The 6,519-nt window shown below is 31.7% G+C and overlaps 1 long non-coding RNA gene across 1 annotated transcript; it reads right to left on the minus strand.

The window, feature by feature from the left end:
- Positions 1–3,946: 3,946 nt before the first annotated feature.
- On the minus strand, positions 3,947–6,080 carry LOC138874204 (uncharacterized). The gene is made up of 2 exons (XR_011401251.1): positions 5,590–6,080; positions 3,947–4,018 (listed from the first exon to the last, which is right to left on the minus strand). It is a non-coding gene; the product is annotated as an uncharacterized lncRNA (long non-coding RNA).
- Positions 6,081–6,519: the final 439 nt, after the last annotated feature.

Below are 6,519 nucleotides of genomic sequence, written 5' to 3' on the forward strand. Positions count from 1 at the left end.
CGTATCATGACCCCGCATGAATCAGACCTTGCGTAGTTCGGACCAATAAAAGATAAGCAATACTAATCATTTTTTTTTCAATTTTCATATTGGGTTTCAAAGGTTTAAAAATGACCTACAAACTTGAAAATCAAACGACCCACATATTATAATCAAAAGTTTTACAAAAAACAAACGGCCAGCTTCCTTTCTCTGTTTGACAAATGCAACCAAACGGTTATTTTTGCAAATGCGGCCCCTTCCAAATTTTGAGGCCGGAGAGGATTATTTTATGACACTTTACACACTTGTCCGTTATTTTATGAAAATAGCCTTTCGACAACTGAAAGATACTCTAAGGTTATTTTGGCAAGAACGGTTTAAGACGCGACCGAAGCTGGCTCGACTTATTTTGACTAAAAAAAACAAACGGTATTCACCTGAACGTTGACTCTTTTTTTTTCAAATTGCAATAAAAACCAGGTGTTGCAAACACGGCCCTTCAGCGCCTCGGGGACGAAGATTTTCAAGGCTGTGTGGGTCAACTAAACATGACCCAAAAGGTGGCTGTTTATGCAAAGTCAGCCTTCCGGCGTCCTTTTCGGGAACATTCGGCTATGTCTTGATAAAAGAGCGTCACCCGACTTCTTTATGACAAAATTAAAATTTGACATATATTTTTGTTGGCTATTTTTTAGTAAATGGGGAGGTTGGACACCACCCGACGTATTTATGACAAAAATTAAAATTTTGACACGTTTTTTATTTATTTATTGGTTTTTGGCTATTTTAGCAATAAAGGGGGGTTGGACCCGATGAGGGTTGCCTACGTATCTCACATCCGGTGAGAATCAAACCCGCGTAGTTTGGGCAGGTCATGAATAAAGTAAGTAAACTAATTTTAAATTATTATTATTTTGAATTTGTAAAAGAAGTGCTTTGAAAGAAGAAATGAAGTATATATATTTTTTTTTGAATTTTTGATTGATTTTCTTTTTTGAAAGAAAGACTTCTAAAAATTCCTTTTCTTTTGATTTGAACTTTGAGAATTTCAAAAGTAAAAAGAAGATTTTTTTTTTCTTATTCTAAGAAGAAAGAAAATATTTTTTTTTTTTGGAATTTTACCTTTAATAAAAGAAATGCTTTCTAAAAAAAATATTTTTTTTTGAATTTTGAATTTTCTTTTCAATTTTTAAAGAAGAAGGAAAATATTTTCGAATTTGTTTTATTTTATTATATATATATATATATATATATATATATATATATATTAATAATTAAAAAGACTTTCTTAAAGAAGTCAATAATGGAAAATATTTTTGGATTTTTTGTTTTGAAAATTGGGAGTCTAAAAAAACACTTTTCTAGACTTTTTGGCAGGACAAATATTTTTGCAACAAATAAAGATATATATACATTTTTGGAAATAAAGAAAAACTTTTTGGATTTTTATATATATATATATATATATTTGCAACAAATAATAAAACCACTTTCAACGCGACTCTTTTTATTTTATTATTTTGAATTTTTCCGAAACGAATAAAAAAACTATTTTAAAAGTAAGACTCTTTTTCATTGTCATTTACAGGGGAAGACAAACTATTTTCCTTTATATATATATATATATATATATATATATATATATATATATATATATATATTATTATTATTATTTTGAAAAATAAGACAAAACAACAATTTTTTTTCTTTCTATTTTTTCTTTGGTTTTAATAAAACAAACTAATAAGACATTTTTTTTCATTTTCTCAAAATTTCGGCAGAGTTTTGACAGTATTTGGGCATTGGTTTTTTTTTTCAAAAATAAACAGTCAATTCCCTAACCGCTATTTCTTTTTTTTTCAATTTTAAAATATTATTCATGATATTCAAAAGTCAGTCAACACACAAATCCGGATCAAATAAATGCGCAAGTAGCAGCAAGTAAGATGCATCAGGATGGTCATTTTTTTTGGTACACCTGTCCTAGACAGACCCAACCCCTGTGTTGAGTCTCCAAAGTCAAATGCACGTGATGCAAACAATCGCTCCTACTAGGGATCCGGCATGAAGCTGAGTTATTCTAAGTGAAAAAACCTGAGGCATATTGATCTAGCCCTGGCTTACCCAAACGGACAGTTTGAGCCGAAGCGGGGGCAACGTACCGGGAGCACGAAAGTCTACCCGGCCTAGTTACTTGTCCCAACTTCGTCTTATTTGGTATGACTTTAACAGAAAGGTGGGTCACGCGCACGTGTGCACCATAAATTTAGAAGACTCAGAAAGAAGGGGGTTTCGTAGCAGTTGTATATATTCATAATTCAAATAATATTAAAGCGGTAAAAGTGTCATTTAGCACATTGGGCATATATCATGTAAAAAAATCAGATAATAAATAAAGCCAACTATAACAATTATTTTAAGCTCGAATTCTTGAACCCTGAACCAGTGGTTCTGGGTTAAGTCCCCAGCAGAGTCGCCAGAGCTGTCACACCTCCTTTTTCCGCACCCGCGAGGGTGCAAGGGAGTTTTCTCCAATTAAAGGACAGTCGAAACGGGATTTGTTTGTTTGTTTCAGAGTCGCCACTTGGGAATTTTAAGGCGTCCCAAGTCACCAATTTTAATCCCTGAATCGAGGAGAATATGACTCTGTTTATTATTCTGCGAACCAGAAATCCTGAGTAAGGAATTCTGTTAATCCGGAAGAAGGTGTTAGGCATTCCCGAGTTCCGTGGTTCTAGCACGGTCGCTCAACTGTTATATTTGGCTTGATTATTTTGATTTATTAAATACATTTTTATTGCATGATTTTATTGTTACCGCTTCTATTTAAATTGTTTATAATTAAAGACCCTTCTTCGAATCGAATCACGCGTACGTGTATTCGTTTTTATATATTAATATTTTTTAACGTGAAAATCGTGTCACGCGTACGTATACACAATATAATAATTATTATTTATTTATTTTTTTTCGAAATTTTTTATTATATAAAAAAAACTTAAGTTCGAAATTGTGCTAAAAATAAAATTAAGAACGATCGTCGCTCTTGTATAATTAAATATTGAACCGCACATCTCGAGTTATATGAAATTAATATTGATATTCTCCGAAGAGCCCCCTTTTATTAAATGTTCGTTCGAAGTTGCGCGAACGCATAATCCGAATTGCTTTTAGAAATATAATCAGGTTACGCGAACGCATCCCTAATCACGCAAAAGATTCTTAATAGTAGTATAGATTTTCCATAAATGTTTATTGCATCTATCTATTTTTAAATGTAAGAATCGTGGAGAATTACCGATTGGGATGCCACCAAATTTCTTGACAAAGAATTCAAAATTTATTAGGCGTTGCTACAAGTCTTATTTTACGCGTATGAATTATATACCTCAAAACTATTCAAATTTTAAAGAATTAATGATATGAAAAAGAAACAAACAACATGTAACTAAAAATACTACCATTTTTATCGTGGATACAACATTAACATATCCAAAAATTGAATCGCATATAAAACTGGAAAAAGAATTAATTTGATAAACAAATTAATAGTTTCTGAAGAATTTTTATTGTTACATTTAATGCGAATTCTATTTCTACATATCCTTGACATAAAATGTTGCAATTCGTGCTTGTAAATCCCATATCCTTCTCATATACTTGTTTTTAGTCCAAAGTTATAATTGTTTGGTTAATTTGTTTACAAAGATTGAGTTTGAGATAAATAAACCAATTCTTATTCTCTGCCTATGCGACTATTTGCAAACACTTAACTCTATATTTTGTAAAAAAATCATTGACATTATTTCATATATTAAAAGAAATGAGTTGATCGCGTTCCTAAAATAACTAAGCCATTAGTTATTAAGAAAGAGAACTAATCTACTAATTGATTTAATACTATATTAACCAACTAAAACAAAACTGAAATTTAAACTAATAAAATTTAAATGAGTAGAAGACATCCTTATAATTCCAAACTTCATTTACTTGCCATGTTGAAGTTCTTCACAACATGAGTTTAAAAGATATGTACCTGATATTGAAGCAAAAGAAAATGAAGATGAAAATCAGCAACAGTAATAACAGTGCAATAGCAACAACTGCCCAGCAACAGTAACAACCCAGTAACAGACCGGTGGAGTAGTAATCCCAAAAACAAAAGCTTTAAGCTTTAAATGTAACAACAACCATTAATACTAATTTCAAACAAAGAAAGAAAGCAGTAGATTTTTTTAGCTTTTATTTTTATTTTGAAAGCTTAAATATTTTTCGGAATTTTTCTCTCTTCTATTCTCTGTCCGTTTTTTTTCTCTATCTGTATTTCTTGTTATTCCCATTTGTCTTCAAGACTTCCCATATATATAATCCCATCCCATAAATCTTTTAATCAATTAAATCAATACTTTTTCTCTACCCAACCCATTATCTTTCCACTCATCCCCATTACATTAAATAAACATATCACACCACCCCATTATATTTTGTCCCCCATGCTTTAATTAAAATAATGCAAGATTCCCCTTTAATTTAAATCTTGTCCCCCCTTTATATTAAATAATCATATCACAACCCACCCCATTTCATTTTGTCCCCCATGCTTCAAATAAACAATTTCAAAATGTACAATTCCTAAACTACCCCTTCCGACCTTACTGAAATTACCAAACTACCCCTGAACGTATTACAAATTTACCAAACTACCCATCAGCTATAACACATCAATTAATCAAACTTAACCAAAATATAGACAATATGATCAATTTCTAACAATGTTCAAACAACAATATGAACATGGATGAACATCATAACAACAATATCACATGAACACGATTTTAACAACATTTCAACAACAAATCACATGAACACGAATTGAACAACAAAGAACAACTAAAATTTGATTGAACAATATTTTAGCAACAAACAATCCTATTTTCGGATTCAACAACAACAACAATCAAAGTATGAAGATTTCTAAATTCAATCATATTGAACTTAAAATCAACTCTAACAACATTACAACAAACAATTCTTATATTAAACTTAAAACAAGATTATGAGAACAATTCAAGCAATAATCATAAATGGTAAACAAGAAATCAAACTATACAAAATTCGGATTCAAGATCATCCAAACAAAGTATGAACATGAATGAATCTATTTTAAGACAACAAACATGACGGATTAAACGATTAAAACAATATATTCCTTTAATACAACTAAATTCTTTAAACAAATAACAAGATCGACGAAGAAACAATTATGAACTTAAACTTGAACTTAACAATATTAACAATTTCTAACAATACATAAACACATGAAACAAATTGAAGAAATAGTTGATTAAATTTCAATTTGAATCTAACAAACATCAAACTAACAAATACTTACTTAAACAATAATACAAACATGAAATAAACATGAAAACAACTAATTAAACTTCTATTTTGAAATCTGAAAATTAATTTAACAAACAACATGAACACAATAGAAAATTATTTCAAAGATGAACAACGAACAAAACAAGGATTAAATCATTTAACGATTTTGGATCCGGAAAATATCAAACAAAATATGAACAAAAATAAAACTCAAAAACAACTAACCGGAGATGAATCAACGACGAACTTTGATTGTAAATAAATCTGTCCAAGCCTCGACCAAAGCTCGAACGAAGGACGACGAAGACGAAGAAGAAGTAGAAGCAACGGCGGAGGAAGGAGGAGCAGCGGCAGCGTCGCGGACAGCCATGGCTGCTCGTCGCAGCTGGACACGGGCAGCAGCTGGTCGTCTACTGCTGCTGCGTTCAGCAGCTTATGGAGAAAATGGAGCAGCAGTTCGGGAAGCCATGGACGACGCAGAGGCAGCAAGAAAAAGCAACAAACATGGCGATGGGTTGACGACGAAGACGCAGCCATGGACGAGCCTTTTGAGCTTGACATGGAGAAGATGGGCTTCTTGGTGGTGTGTGCGCTTGTGTCGAAGGAGATTAAGCTGCTGGAGCTTAGCCATGGCAGCCATGGATGTGTGTTTTAGAGTTTGGAGAAGAAAGAAGAAAAGAAGAAGAAGAATGATAGGGGGGGGGCGGATGACTTAGGTCATTTTTAGGGTTTTTGGTTTTTTTTTTTGTTTTGTTTTGTTTTGTGTCTTTGAAATGCAAGATAGGGGTATTGGGTCTTTTGGGTTATGGACTGGGTCGACCCAGTTCGAAATGGACTGGGTCGTAGGGAAGATTGGGCCATTTTTTGGGCCTGTGGCTTGAAATTGAAGAAGAGGCCTAATTCCGACTTTCTTTATATTTTCGCTCTCTTTTCTTCTTTTATTTTTTCTAAAACTAAATTATAAAAATACTTAAACTATTATTAAGAACTAAATTAAGTTATAAAAGCGCAAATTAACTCCCAATAACAATTAACGCACAATTAAGTATTAATTAAGCATAAAATTGTATATTTGGACATTAAATGCTAAAAATGCAAACGATGCCTATTTTTGTAATTTTTAATTTTTGTAAAACAAATTTAATTACTAACAAT

This window comes from Nicotiana sylvestris, chromosome 7 (genome assembly GCF_000393655.2).
Source record: "Nicotiana sylvestris chromosome 7, ASM39365v2, whole genome shotgun sequence".
NCBI classification, from domain to species: Eukaryota; Viridiplantae; Streptophyta; class Magnoliopsida; order Solanales; family Solanaceae; genus Nicotiana; species Nicotiana sylvestris.